Consider the following 16697-nt stretch of genomic DNA (forward strand, 5'->3'; position numbering starts at 1 on the left):
GGGAGAGGCCACAACAGTGAGAGGCCCGCGTACCGCAAAAAAAAAAAAAGAAAGAAATAAGGAACTGATCATCCTTCCCTGAGAAATGAGGAGAATGACAAAAAACCAAAAAAGCAATCCATCTGCTTTCTGATTGCCGGAATGAGAATATGGATGTGCCAGGGGACAGAGACAGCTAAGAGTTTGTTGCCACAAGCAAAATGGAGAGTTCAGAGAGTTCCCCTCTTCACTCCAGAATTACCTACTGGTCATTTCCCCCATCATATTAACTGTGAAATGCATCCAACACTGGACGCCAGATAAGGAATCTATATCAACAAGGAAACATTTCCAGACATCAGAATTGAGAGGAAACAGAGGGAGTAACAAAAGAATAGAACCGTATATACATGCAAAAGGGAGGGTGACTTCTAGCACAGATGGTTGCCAACATGGAGCATGTGGATAAGTGATTATCACAAAGTTGAAAGAAGCAAGTCTAGGGCATATGTTATAGCTAAAGTCCAACAGGGGTGCAGATAAGATATCAGGACAGACGATAAGGGAATTAATTAATTCTCTGTTTCTACTTCTATTGTCAGTGCTATTTGTTGGTTTGAGTAAGCTCCTCTGTCTTCCGTAGAGGCTGTCAGCGAATGATATCGTACTTGGATTTCCACAAGTATCTCTTGTTGTTTCCAAGGATTGTACTTGCAGCATTAGCTTATATGTTCACATAATGACAGTAATAATCAAGGAACACATACTCACTGAAGCTAAAAATGCCTTTTTTTTTTTCAACAAAGGTATGTTACTGTTCTTCCTTGAGACTTTGGCTTCTGTCTGGTTTTTGGTACATCGGGGTAACCAGAGAAGACGAAATGCTTAGGTTCTTTGGAAGAGGATGAGCTAGCAAGAGATCCCTCTGTGAAGAATGTGCAGACCATCAAATCCATTTTACAAATGGCACCCCTCCTCTGTCCCTCTTCTGCCCCCACTCAGGCATTCATAATTCCAGTAGCACATCCTGGAGCGAGATCTGGTTTGGAAATCTTCCAAAAAGGAAGCCTTCCAATGAGGAACCAGTGATAGAACTGGTATGATCATGCCTCTGATTAATTTCTACCTTTAACAAAAGAGTAGCTGCTATTCTCCTGTTGATTTCTTACAGCTGGCCTCAGACTTACAAGCAGAAGGCAGCATGTGTTTTAACTTCTGCAACCCTGTAAGAGTCATCAGGATCTATGCAGTAGGGGAAGGGGTGGGTGCAGAGACTGGAAAGAGATAAATCAAGGTCTGTATCAGCAATGCCTTAGGAATATTCCTGGAGAGAGAAACTGAACTTCTAAAATGGAAAGAAATAAGGAAGCTAGATTCAGCAGTTTTGATTACTGAATGAAAGGGTATGTGTAAATGGGAGGGGAAAATGAAAGAGACAAGACTGCTGGAGACCAAAAACATGCAGTCATGTGAAATTTGATCCAATTTCACTCTAGGGTGTTATTTTGGAGCTATTTATAACTTTTTAACCAATAAATAACAAAAGAAAATCTAATCAAAACTATCCTCCTTTAAAAGCTAGACCTGAAGAAATTGACATTTTTTTTTTCCTTTTTAAGAAGTTACTTTGTTTCCTTAAATGGAAAGTTTTCTGTGGTACATCTTATTTTAGAATATCTAACTTTATCTTCTCCTTTTCCCTACCTAAAAAAATTTTTGAACTGTTGGTAATTTGTGAATTTTGTTATTTCTGGGCACATTAAGATTGGCCATTAGTGTCAAATGCTAAAGGTGGCGATTCCAAAGGAAAAGGAATGGAGTCGCATGTCCATATAACCCTTAGCAGCGCACAAAGATGAACTGAAGGAGAGGCAAGGGGGCGGGGGGCGGGGATGGAGGACAAAATCTGACTGTAGAAGCAGATAAAATGACAGGAAGACTAGAGTTGCCATCTGCTGGAGGATAGAAAGAATGACATTTGACACTCACTATTTGCAAGAGCAAAGCTAAACTCAGTCAAAATAATAAATCTCCAAATACTGTGTACTGCCAATTAAAGGATAAAAAATTGGGAAGGTGGTGTTATTATTTCAGCATGGCAGTCTTTGAATAATGTAGAAAATATATGGGGGAAGTAAAACAATAGCATCCTCTTTTCTTAACTTGCACTCTGCATACTCTTAAAAGGGATGATGAATACTGCTTTATATGCTTTCAAATGCCAGCATGTTCCTTCAACGTGTATTTCTCACTTTCACCACTGCGACTTTGAAAATAAAATTGATGATGGGGTTTCTTCTATAAGTATGCCTAGTCATTGCTTCCAGATTTTCTTTCTGCTTATGTAACATGGCCAAATGCATGAAGCTTACTCAAGTTCAATATAGAGAGCACTGGACTGGGAGTCAGGATGGACAGGTGGATAATCTCAGTTTGCCTACCAGCCACCAATGTAATTGTAAGCCAATCACTTTATTCCTCTGGGCCTAGGTAGTTTAAGCTGTAAAATTATAAATGATATGGAAGATGGGCTGCAGAGTTTAAAGGATCTCTGAGGCCCTTTTTAGCTCTCAAATTCTGTGAATCTATAAGCATTCCAAACTCATTCCAAACTCACTTATAACATGAATATTCAATCTAAATTCTCATCATTGCTTCTACGGAATGCAGCAAAACAGTATCTAATGGCTTGATCAATCAGCCAAAACCATCTTCCTTACCAATGAAGGGAAAAGATGTTTTCCCCCTTTTCATATTGTAGAGAAAGAGCCATTTATTTAAACTTGCTATCTCTGACACTGTTCTTGTGGCAGCAAATGCCATAGAAAGTTCCCTGGGTGGGGAGGGATAAATTAGGAGGCTCGAATTAACATATACACACTGCTATATATAAAATGGGTAATCAACAAGGACCTACTGTATAGCACAGGGAACTCTACTTGATATTACATAATAACCTATAAGGGAAAAGAATCTTAAAAAGAATATATATATGTATAGAATCCCTGCATCGCCACCCCGGAACTGCCCCAGGTAGCGGAGGTTTTCTCCCTCAGCATCATCCTAATTGCTTTCTCCACTCTGCGTACCCTGCCCTGAGGCTGGAGCCTCTGTACCATTAACCCTTTGAGGCCACATGGTCTGTAGATGGTGCAGAAATGGGGTGAGGGTGTTACTAATAATGCCACCTTCATTTAGCTCCTACTGTAGGCCCTAAGAAGTGGAAGAGTCCAGTGTCAGGAACCCTGTGGGCATGCTGTGCATCCTTATATAGATATAGATATATAAATTGATATATATATATATATATATATATATATAATTGAAGTATAGTTGACATGCTGTAAATCAACTGAACTTCAGTTTAAATTTTTTTTAAAAAAAGAAAGTTCCCTGATGAGGAAAAAGATCCATGAAAACAGCTTTAAGAACCACAGAGTTAGAATAGCAAGCAACCTAGTAGATCAGAAGTGGAAACTGAGGTTAAGGAACTCATCCATACTGGTTTGGGACCAAAATGGATTTAATCATTTAATTGGCAAATTCTTCCTTACCCCAAACAAACCCATCCTTCTTTCTGAAGCTCTAAATCCTGCATACCTACAGCATCCAAGTCAGGATATGCTTCCTCTCCAACCAATGCTTCTCCAGCCCAGAGTGAGTCCTCCCTCCTTTGGAAACACTGGTGTTTAATATTTAAATACCTCACTTATCAATGAATATAGATGGCTTATTATTCATTTATTCAATTGACAAATATTTAATGAACACATTTTTGATGGCTTACGTTCTTTTAGGTGGAACAGAAGAGTTAAACCCATTTTCACGAAGCTTATATTTTAATGGGAGATGGGGAGAAACATATATAAATAGGAAAATATCCAACAGTAGTATGTGCCATGGCAGATCATTAAAACAGGGTGGTATGAAAATGATTTGATACCTTTTTTTAGATTGAGTGTCAAGGAAGACTTCTCTGAGTAAGTGCCCACCAAGTGGGGACTTGAGTGACAAGGAGATGGCTCTTTCTAAAATGGTACAGAATGGCATTTGGGGGAAAGAAATCAAAGGAAGAAATGAGGCTGGAATAAAAATCAACAAGCGGGATAGTGAGGAAAGATGAGGTGAGGGAGGTGAGCAAGATGCAGATGATTGGGGGGGGTCTCAAGGTCACGCTGAGAAATGTAGATTTTATTCCAAGCATTCTGGGAAGCTAAGCAAAGAACTGAGTTCTCTTTTCATGTAAATCAGTCTTCCTGACCTCTAAGGGTTAACCTCTTACTTTTAAAATTATTTTTAAAAAATTTCTCACGACTCCTAGGAGGCCCAAACCTTTGTACATAGAAGCCTTTTTAATAAACTGCTGCTGATTGGCTGACAGGTTGGCTAGTAACATGAAATCTTTAAGTTAGATAATATTTTAAGTAGGGGCTTCACCTCGGGGCAGTCAGAGGTCAGGATGATTGCAGCCCTCAAACTCAAATCCACAGGAAGGCTGAAGAAATGAGCTCAGCATGGAGGCAGCTGCCCTCAGACACAGCCTATGACTCGCAGCCCTGATGTGTGACAATGCCTCACGCTGCCCGTTAGGAATGAAGGGAGCATCTTTTGTCGCATCCTCCCAGAGCAAAGCAAATCCTCCTACTTTGAAGAGAGGTTCTCACAGGGTCTTTGTACTCACGTGTCACACAGCTATAACTGAAACTTTGGAACAGGTGTATCTGTAACAATTCATGGTGATCACGCTTAAAAAATGTATCTCTGTGTAAAACAGCAGCCTGAATAACAGGGAGGATTAATTCAGAGAGGTTATTCCATATTTTCTCTTTTAATACATGGCCCATATTTATATGTTTTTCTTTTGACTGGACAGCCATCTTTAACTGCAGCTTTAAGGGAAGCAAGTATAATAAAGAGAGTGTTAAACATTATAAAAACTAGAATGCTTCTAATGTTAGCTGAGAGTAACCTGACTTATTTTTTACCCTGAGCTACAGAAAAAGCAAATCCCTTGTAATTAGAAAAAATAGGGGAGGGGTCATCGTCCTCCTTCTACCTGGCCCCTCGTGGTCTAAAGAGATCCTCTAGGCTATGACGGAAGGAACATGTGTCTTGGAAACCCAGGTAGATGCCAGCATTTTTAAAATCCTATGTGATACTGGGGGTGCTAAGAAGTACATATGGATTCACTAATAGAAGAGAAAAAGAAAGAAGAAAAGAAGGAAGGAGGGGAGGGAGGGAGGAAGGGACAGAGGAAAGAAAGAAAAGAAAGGAACTGGCAGGTATGGAACACTGCAAGAGAGAGATCACAGATGAGAGACCACCGGTGCTATTTGGAGGCAGAGACCATAATCTCCCAAGCACAGAGGACAGTGCCTGGTGCATGGTTGGGGGAGAAGGGGTAGTTGGGGGAGGGAGAAAGAGAAACGTGGGAGGGAGGGGTGGGGGAGAGACAGAGAGAGAGACAGAGAGAGAAGTGTGGGTAGAGAAAAGAGGTGAATTTGAGAGACAGCAGGCAAGCCAGAAGGAAAGAGAAATAAGAGGAAAAGCTAGAAATGAAGAGGAAAAAAGAGAAAAGATCTAGGCAATTATTCCCAAATTTGCATGATTATCAGAATTAACCCGAGGGGATCAGCCTCAAAATACCGATTTCCAGGCCCTATCCCAGATCTATTATTTCAGAAGCTGGGGGTGGAGTTGAATTGTAGCCCCGGAATCTAACAAAAGTCGAACCCCAAAGCTCTCCGCAGGTGATGCTGATGTGCAGGTAGATTTGGGAACATGCTAAGGAGAAGAGAGGAAAGATGTGACTGCAGGGCAGTAGCGGGGCTGGTGCCTGCACTGAGCCTGGAGGTGGCAACTGTGGCCCTGCCACGGGGCACCCACTTGTCTCCGAGCACATGGCTCGTCTACAAGAACCAGAGTTCTCCTCCCGGTAAAAGTGGTACCAACTTCTGTTCCCACATGACATGCCCTTCAGTGGCGTTTGGAACAGCACGTGGCTGACCACGAAGGGAACTACTTGGGAAGCGGAGTTCTTTGCCTGTGTCCGGGGCAGGGAAGCAGCTCTGGCCGGCCAGCCATCTCTGGGGTTGCCAGGGGGCCCAGGGTGCTTGTGGAGTTTGGCCCCCGATGAGCGCCGATTTGTGAGAGAATCTCTCCCACATGAGGAGGAGCTAGCAAAAGTGACGACCAGGTGGCAATGGCAGCCGTCTAGCCTGACACGCATTTCCGATCGTCATGGTAACGCGCGCAGCGGCCGGGATGCGGCGGGGGAAGCGTGGTTGCGCTGGGACCTGGTGGGCGCGTGGGGCGGCCACCCCATCCGCTCGCGCCGCCCGGAGCCGCTGGAGCCCGGAGGCGGCAGAGCCATGCGGGGAGCGCTGCCGCCCAGGCAAGGGTACAATTGCCTCTCGGGATGCAGGCGACGTGGGCCCGGATTATGTGTTACTATGACAATGGTAAATAGGTTCACTGGCTTTCAGAGAAGTGGCTACGTGCAGTTTGAGCGGCGGAAGGCACAATCTCCCCCCAGGCAAGGTACAATTGCCTCTCGGGATGCAGGCGACGTGGGCCCGGATTATGTGTTACTATGACAATGGTAAATAGGTTCACTGGCTTTCAGAGAAGTGGCTACGTGCAGTTTGAGCGGCGGAAGGCACAATCTCCCTCCAGTTCCAGAACACACGTACCCATTCATGGGTCTGTTTTCACATCGCAGAAAACGAGGGGCTTAGGAAAGCCACTGAAACACTTAGTTTTAGTCACTGGGCATTTTCCTTACAGTGACCTATACTGAGTTTGATTCAGTGGCTCCAACTAATAATTTTTTTTTTTTTTAAAGCCTGATAGTAGAAAGAGGAGAATGAAGTATGCTTATCAGATAATTAATTTGCTCTCCAGAAAAAAAAGAAAAAAAAAATGAGCTAAATGTCCTGATAAAGTGGTTCTGTGAAATTCTATACATACCAGGAATGTCTCAAATATCATCTTTTAAAAAGACAACCTCATATAAAATTGTGATTGGTTCTGCTGTTGCTTCCAAGAGGGATATCCACTCTTTTCTGAAGCCTGTTACACCTTTCAAAAAAGTAAACTAGAAAATGCAGAGCACCTTCAGAAGGGCTATAGCTTTTCCTAGAGTATATATTATCTACTATGTCAGAGCCAGCCTACAAAACATGTTAGCAGGAATAAGGTATTGATTAAATACAGTCATAGTAAACATGAAACTTACATTAATATTACCCACCACTGGTGATTTAGCATTTCATCATCCATCAGAGCCTATGAATGCATGTATACACACATCTATAAACAATAAACCTTGCCACAATTAACAGGATTTATATAGCCTTTTAAATATTAGAAAAGACAGTTTTTTTTAAAGCCCACTATCATATACTTAAAAAAAAAGATATAGTAATTATCCTTGGTTGTGGTTCATTTGCATAAATTTTATGAATTCATTATATACCACAAATTATTTTAAAATATGCTATTCAATAAACAAACATACTCAAGAGAAATCACTGGTTGATTCTAACACACTTCTTTCACTTCATCCCTACATGCACTTTCCCCAGCATCTGTACTTTGTCCAATTAATACTCCCCTGGGAGTATTTCTGTTCCCACCAGTCAGACTTGGTCCAGGACCTCCTCACTTCCAGTCATGCCTGGAGAACCATCATAATATGCTTTCCCTTGTGCCATCTCCCCCACTCCCCCACCACGTGGAATCACCAAACCCTCTCAATTCAAGTCACACTTTCTTGTTTGTCCAAGAGGCCTTTCCATTCTACTCTAACCATGGTAAATATTTACTTGGTAGGTTTTGAGTTCTTCCATGTTATGTCAGTTATGGACTTTTCTTATATTGATTCTTTTATTCATTTTTATGTATGAGCATGTCAAAGAAACTACTATGCCGAATTTATCTTTATACCTGCTACAGTGGCTAGCACATTAAAAAAATTACTTGAATGAATGAATGAATATTAATGTTCATAAGGCACACTGAGTCCATAAGGCACTGAAAGGGATGGGATCTTAGAACATTAATGAAAGGGATCTTAGAACATTAATTAGAACATTAGAACATTAATGAATATTAATGTTAGAACATTAATTAGAACATTAGAACATTAGAACATTAATGTTCTAATGAACATTAGAACATTAGAACATTAATGAATATTAATGTTCATAAGGCACACTGAGTCCATAAAGCACACTCTGATGGACTCAGCTGCTTAGAGGAATTCCTATGGTTATCTTCCTCCTCTGCCCATTCAGAGATATCACCTCCCTAACAGAATGAAATGTGGAGATGTGGTTTGTATCCTGATTCAAATATACTTCAAAAAAAAAAAAAATTGAGGGATAATGGGAGGTATCTGAATATGGACTGTGTATTAGTAATATTAAGGAATTATAATCTATTTGCTAAGGTGTGATAATGGTATTATGGTTATAAAAATGTTCTTTTTTTGAGATATATATTAAAAATGTTTAGGAGTAAAATGTTACGAGATGCATGATTTACTTTAAAATACAACTGATAATGAAATAGTGGCAAGACATTAATAATTGTTAAGTCTAATATTAATAATTAAGTCTAAGTCTAATGAAGTAATTTTTAGTCGCCTTTCTTCATACCATACTTGATAAGGAATAAAATAATAAGAAGAATGAAAATAAGTAAAGACTATACCTCCACATGACAATTATCTGGAGGTGATTTCAAATATTCTGCCTGTTCCTTACTTAACCGCTCTGTGAGGCAAGCAGCTGACTGTATCACAGTTCACAGAAGGTAAATCATAGTTCAGTCCTAGAGGCATGTACTAGGCCTGCTGGAGCCCAAGGAGATAAACAGCTAGTAAACTTTAGAACACTACAGCTCTCTTCCCATCGACATCCCCCATTTTGTTGGGAAATGGCCTGTTGGCCAAAGAAGGGAATGACAATCCTAAATGCTGGAAAAATTACAATAATAATGAAAAAGTTTTAAAGTTGCATTCTACCTCCCAGGTGTAGAATGCAACTTTAAAACTAACAGTATATGTATCAGCAAGTTTATTTCTTTAAAGTTGTTCTATAAAACAAGAACATTAATCCCATTTTATGGATGAAGAAACTTAGGTTCTGACAGTTAACATATACATTTATCCTTGAGTTGTTTAAAATTATTAAATGGATGAAATATAATTCCCAAGGTTAAGACAGCAGGTAAATCTCAGAATCAAAGCAAAATTATTCCCCGACATTCTGATTATTACTTTAACATGCAATTCTTCCCTTATCTGTTCCTGAACAGTTGGGTGGAAAACATTGCCTCATTTCTTACCAGCAGGCTACAGGAAGAGATGCTCTCCCTGCTGCAGAAGAGACCCAGTTCATGAGTTGTTATTGTCTTTATACAGAACATCAAAATTTTCTGGAAGGCTTTTAAATATGTTTCATTTTAACCCTTCTGACACCACTGCAGTTAGGTGGGTGGTAAGTGCCATGTAGTTTACTTTACAAATCAAGAATGTTTATGACAGCTGGAATGATGTTCTAGCTGGCAATGGAAACAGAGTAGACAGAATCCTGGAACTGGAGACCCAGATACAGCCTTACTATAGCCACATCAACAAAGTCACACAGTATTGCTTTCCTTTTTCAGCTCTCAGGGTTTCTGAAAGAGCAAAACCATCAAAGTAAACAGTACTTTCCTTTCCACATTGGTTGAATAATATCCTGAGCGGTACACTTGGATCTCAAAAAGATTTCGGAAGCCTTTGCAATGTTCATAACAACTATAGGAGAGATGTACTATTCACCATATTATGTAATGAAACAAACTTTGGGCTCAAAGGGATGTGGCAAGTTTGGCAATATGCCTGTTGCATTTTGTGAAACAACTATTTAGTTGTTTGAAACAAAAACAACAATAATAAAATGGTTGGTACCCATCAGCCCTTGTTAGGCAATTGCACTGAAAGGAAGTGGTTGAATTCCATTAAAAACATTTCAAATTTGTAGGCATCCTTCAAACACCGATTATACTGAAATCAGGTAGATGAAATTAAATTCATTCAGAGAATGACCTATCTTTAAAATAAGTAATTACCCATACAGGGTTATTACTATCTGAACATAGTTAACCTATGCATATAGTCAAAGGAACTCAAGGCAACTGTTTGAGTAGAGAGGGCTACAACCAGACCAGGCTCATGTCTGTAATAGGGTTTGGTGAAGGATGGGATTCTCCCTTTGACAGCAGCTCCCAAAGAATAGCACTGAACCCCTAACATCCTATCTTCCTTTAATCACCAGTTATGAATTGTTCAACAAACATCCATCAACATTAGTGGTACCATTCTGATACCGCTAATGTTGAATGTCTAGTGTACTAGTGTAAGATGCAGCAACCCGATAAAGGTAGAAACAGGTATATCTCCTGTCTGTCTTGCTCTAAGGACTGGGAAAGAATCCCTGCCTAGCTGAAGACCCTGTCCAAAGGCCTGGCTTCAAGAGAAGGATCCAATATGATTTTTTTATTGTTTCTGTATTTACCCTGTTTCAGTCTATAAGTGGGGGGCAAAGGTGCATCACAGTTAGAAGACCACCCACCACATAAATAGGTTAGAACTAGAAGCCTCTGAAATAAGCTAGCAACACCTTTATACTGAGTGTCACCTTCACTTTCCAGCCCTTGTTATGTACTTTAGAATTTACTGATTCATGAAGGTCAGAGCTGAAAGGGATCTTAGAAATCCTCCCAACCAACTTCCATTCTCTATATACAGAAGAAATGTACACTAAAACCACAGAGCTAATAAGTGGCAAAACCAGAATTTAAACATGGATATTCCAATTCTATGATCAGTACACACCACTACACCAGAAATATAATCTGGATTTTGCTCTTGAGAAATTTCAACCTAGGAAGAAATGTGGGAAAAAATAGGGAAAGGGGCTTAGAAACAACTAGAGAGCAATTTTAGACAGCATGTAGCAGAACATTTAGTTTATAGATGACTCATAATTCAAAGAAAGTAGGGATTAATATGGATTTCTAGGACCGTGAGTCCCCACTAATGAATGAAATCTTCAAAGAATGGAGTACTAACCAAAATGTCTTATACATCCTAGTACTTAGCACAGTTAATGAAAGAGTAAGTACCCATGACATGGTAGTTGAATGGATGGGCGGCTATATGGATTTCTGGATGGATAGTCTGGAGAATGGAAGTCCTCATAAAGGAAGTGGGATTTAGTAGGGGTTCGAATAAGAAGGACAGTGTAGAGGCTATACAGTATTGAAATGAGCATTATTTACTTAAAGGATGTTGAAAAAACAACTTACTTGCAGCAGAAGAGACTTACTAGGAAGTAGCATATGATGAATTTAGACACTCCATCTCAGTATCACACAGCTGATCATCAACCTATTCTCATGACTTTACTGGATTATGTTTAGACTGGTGTTATAAGTGCAGGGAGAGTTCGAGAAACTTGTTAATGAATCCAGACTCCCACACACAAAATGAGATTTCTGAATGTGTGTGGTCGTTGGTATGCTGTTCCATTCTTTTTCTACACAAATACCAACAGATGGTTGGAGGGTGCCAAGAGGAGTGGGAATCCAGGAGGCAAATTTAAATTACCCCATCTTCTCTTTTTCTGGGTCTCCTCTGGATGAACCCCAGGGGGAAGGAAGACTGTAGAAGAATTCTTTGGCTTTTACACAGCCAAAAGACTGATTGGTACGCAGCCTTCTTAGGTGCCCCATACTTGGATCTAGGGAATGCAGAAAAATCTCTTATCACCAATACCAGCTGTGTTAAGTAAGTGGCTTAGGTTTTCGATGCCTTGATTTCCACATATATATTGGGAAAGTGGTAGAATCTCATAGAACTTTTAGGAATAAATGGACTTAATACATTAATGTGCTTTACTTTAGAGCCAGAGACATCACTCTATAAGGTTTGGTGGAGCTGATGAGGAACTGATGAACATATATGAAATGAAGATTTATCAAAAGGTACATCGACCCTTTAAGGAGGTTATCTTGTGTTCAACATTCCTCTTGTGTCTCCAATCCCATCACACAGGATCCAGCATGCTAGCTATTTCACACATTCATGAACATAGGCTTGTTTTGGCCTTAGGGCCTTGGCTCTTGCTATTCCCTTTCCTTGGAGTTCACATCTCCTGGAGCTTTAACTGGCTGCCTCCTACTCATTATTCAGGTTTCAACTCAAATGTCACCTCTTCAAGGAAGCATTGCCTAACCTTAGATAAAGTAGGCCCCTTCCCTCAATTTCTCTCTTCCACATGGCTCTATTTTAACTTTCCCTAGCTATTCAGTATCTCAAAATTGCCTTATATGTCTGTTTGCTTACAAAGTTACTCAGTCTTATTCAGAGACTAGAATATGCCTGCATATGTTAAGTGCTCAACAGATATTTGTTAACTCCTAACTGGTGGGCTGATTGATTGACAAGAACAGGACCCCAAAGCATATACGTTGAAAACAGTATTAGTTATAGCTTCAAAGGATAAGTAATCCTCTTCTGAAAAGAGCAAATATCCAAAGCAGACTTTATACAGAATGACAGCAGTAGGCTTTAATGGAAAATTTCTCTCTCTCTCTCTCTCTCTCTCTTTCTGTTCAACCTTGAGGTGAAAGGCAAACTAAAGGAGAGTGTTGGTCATTGTAACCAGGTTCCTTTAATTAAAACAAAGTCAAAAGTTGAGAAAAGCTCTAGGTCCTTTAGATGCTCACGTCTGTCCTCAGCCTGGTGAAATAAACTTGTATCGTGGAAAGCTTAGCCTCTCCTACATACTCCCCTGCCTCACTTCTGGGGGCCGAAATGAAGGGAATCCAACAAACTACAGTAATGCTTGACTTAGACCAGTGACTTGCACATGCTAGAAGCTTAATAAGTTCCATTGGTCTTATTACTTGTATAAAGGCCTAACAGTACCTAGGTACCTGTACGTTTCCTAGAGATATTTAACTTGTGGTCTTAAGATTGGAGCATCAATCTTTCAACCTTCAGAAAACCAAGATCCAGTTAAGCAACTGTTCAGGAATATAAAAGTTCAGTTTAAATAAATATGTGCCTAGCTGTTTCTACTTTAAAAATTGTTCTAACATCTAAATGGTTCTTCCCAGTTAAATACAATATTCTTTAATATTTATGTACTGTTATTTTAATTTTAAATTTCTATTTTTATAGGCAAAGGACAATTGAGCAGAAAAATGTTATACCCTCTCTCTCATGCTGTGAAGCAACCTGTTTTACTGTTTAAGCCTGTGTTTGTTCTGTTTCAATTGTACAGAGGAAACAGTTCTGGCACCTTTAAAAATCAAAGATCTATCACTCAACAGGAGAACACAGCAACCTAGGAAAGGGAATTATGAGGAACAGAGAAAAGATACAGTGCTTCTAAAACCTTACTGGGCTTATGAATCACCTAGGAATCTTGTAAAAATGTAGATTCTAATTCAAGTATATCTTGGGTGGAGTCTGAGAGTCTGCATTTCTAACAAGCTCTAGGTGATGCTTGTGCCACTGATCCTTGTGTTTAAGGATGATGCTGTTTGGGTCATGTGGCTTGAGAAATAAAAATCACTTTAGAGCATTTAGTATTGTACTTAACAGTTATAGTAACATTAAGCCAGTACTATTTTATTTAACCTACAAAAATGACCAAAAATTCTTCCTCACTCATGCAGAGACGAAGCCTCTTTCTCCTTTCCTTGAGTCAGGATGACCACATGACTAGCTTTGGACAACAGACAATAGCAATCTGCTGGAGGCGAGACCTGAAAAGTACTTGTGCACTGAGACTTGATCTCTCTTGCTGCTCTAGAACCCTTCAATCACCACACAGTTGCACCAGAGCTAGACTTCTGGAGGATGAAAGGCCGCATGGAAGAGAAGCAAGGTCCCCCTGCCAACAGCCTGCCAATCGCCATCCCTTTGAGTGAAGCCATCCTAGGTTATACAATCTCCAGCTAATTCTCCAGTTAACCACAGTCAAGCTGGCTTATACAGAAGATCTGACCCAACACACAGGACCATGAGCTAAAGAAAATGATTGTTGTTTTAACCACCAAGGTTTTTGTTTGTTTGCTTTGTTTTGTTTTTTTCATGCAGCCTCTAAGATATGAACTGATACTTAAGAAGGAGCAATAAGAGTTTAAGTCATAGGTGCATAACACCATTTGTGCTTATGATTCTTTTTCCTTCTTGTCTTCATTCTATGTGGTATAATTTTGGTCTCATATAATAGAAATGGATATCAGTAGTTATTGCAATAGAATTTGAACTATTTTTCTATATTATAATTAAATTTATTTTTACCTTGTATTTTACTATGTTGAATCCTCCTGTTTAGAACTTAAGTCACGTGCCCAGGCCACACAGTTTGTAAATGGCAGAACACTGTTTTAGCCTAGCACAGAGTCAGAAATTTCAAAAGTTCCTTGCAGTAAGTTATTCAGTGTCTCAATTCTTCTGCTAAAATGCAAATACAGAATTACATTCTGAAGGACATGATCTCCAGCCCTCACCTGTTTCATGTTTGAGAAGGTAATGCTAGGCCCAGTTACAAAGGAATGATTTTACACTGATATGAGATGCCAATGGCAAACCCTCTTGGGGGAAGGACTCAACATCAGCCAGTCGTTGACCCAGAGTCCTTAGACAGACAGCACTGGTGTTGCACTGTTCCTTTGCAGGTTTACTCACTGTTGGGCAGCCTTTCCCAATGTTGATGGTCCTTGACCATCTGGGCTCGTCTCAAAACCTGTCAATCTCCACCATATTTTTTCTTTTTCACAGCCATGTGAAATATCTATTACTCACAGTCTCATGGCCATGACTATATATTAAAAGCTGCTCACTATGGACTTGGGCAGTGTTCCTTACTTTGTGCCTCCTATTGAAGTGACCTCCACCTCCTCTGCTCCCTCCTATTCTTCCACATTGAGAATCATCACGTTAAAAGAAGCTTTTCAAACTGGTATTCCACAAGCTGAATAACGCCTGCAGTGTCACTTGCTTATGAATAGAATAGGATTCTTAAAAATTAGAATTTGAAAGCCTTTAATCAAACCATACTTTGCAGATAGCACAGGCCATATACCCCCTATCACCCAGCTGCTTCCCACATCACAGCACCTTACCAGACTGCAAAGACCTCTGATTGTACATCAGCTGTATTCTAATCTTTCTCGCTGAGGATTTGCATATACTGCGACCACTATAACTACCAAGCACGTTCCAGGGATTCCCTGATCTTTAGATCCAGATGTAACCTCTGTCCACATCTTTAACTGCTTACTCTTATTTTTTATTTATTTATTTGGCTGCACCTCACAGCTTGTGGCATCTTAGTTCCCCAACCAGGGATTGAACCCAGGCCCTCGGCAGTGAGAGCTCGGAGTCCTAACCACTGGACAGCCAGGGTTAACTGCTTACTCTTAGCTCTATAAGTTAGAGTTTTCTTTCACATCTTATTCTTCCTTTCCTCCCATCTACCCTAAATCAATCCATTCATTGAAATCATCTTAAATTGTTTCTTGGAAAAAGCACCATTTAAAAGATTGTCAATCCCATTGCAAAACTATTTTTGTACTTATCCGGTCATGTCCATCTCTCATGTTAATATAGTCAGCCTCACACAATATCTCACTTGGGCAGATATGGGAAGCTCCCAGCTGCTCTCCTTGATTTCAGTATCCTTTTCCCTGCCCTTCGTGTTCAAGACCATCATCAGGATTATATTCCTTGTACCCACATTTTGGAAATCATAATCCAGGTTGAAAGTCTTCCCAATCTGGCTCTGAGCTAACACTCCAGTCTCAACTCTCCACAATCCCCTCTCTTTCATTCCTGTGCTCCAGACACCATAAGCATCTCAGAAGCCCCTGTAGTTTTTTCACAGACTTTGCCTACTGACCTGAGTGGCCTCCCTCTGTCTATCTGGTCAACCCCTCCTCCTTTTCTCCCACCTCCTCTGACTGTCCTTGCTCAATTAGCCAGAGAAATCTCTCCAATCCCAGTTCTTGCTTACATCTCTGCCATAGCATGAATCATACTGCCTTGTTACCCATCACCTCCACTCCAGATCTAAGAATACCTAAGGCAGGCACCACATTTTATCTAACTTTATCTCATCAGCCAAATCTCCATTTGACTTAAACTAACGAAAAAAAATAAGAACAGCAACAGACATTTATGCTAAATTATTAAAAGGTATTCTCAAGGTGCCTGTGAGAGATTAAGAAGTGGTTCCAGAGAATGGGAGATGATGGAATAAAGACATAAATGCATCCAACTGGTTAATTTACTACAGAAGGCTCACTGCTCATGGATGGTGGGGGATTTCCTACACAAACTAGATCTGTGAAATGAAGCCACATATAAATGGCATTAATGTGTGTGACTTCAAAAGTTTGCACCTTCCTGGGTTAATAATTTGTGCCTATACATCAATGTAATTTAAAGGCTTTTTATATTTAGCTCAGATTACCCAGGCTATTGATTAGGCAAGAATTCAAACCAGTTAATAAGGTCGATTCAACGAGAATCTCTACAAAGCCAGCACTGTGCCAGACTGCACTAATAGGAAAGGGGGCACGTTTATCACTGTAATGTGGCAATTCCGATGCTCTTTGTATATGGTTTCTCGTATATGATAGTCTTTCAC

This window comes from Lipotes vexillifer, unplaced genomic scaffold, assembly GCF_000442215.2.
Source record: "Lipotes vexillifer unplaced genomic scaffold, Lipotes_vexillifer_v1.1 scaffold1324, whole genome shotgun sequence".
Lineage (NCBI taxonomy): Eukaryota > Metazoa > Chordata > Mammalia > Artiodactyla > Lipotidae > Lipotes > Lipotes vexillifer.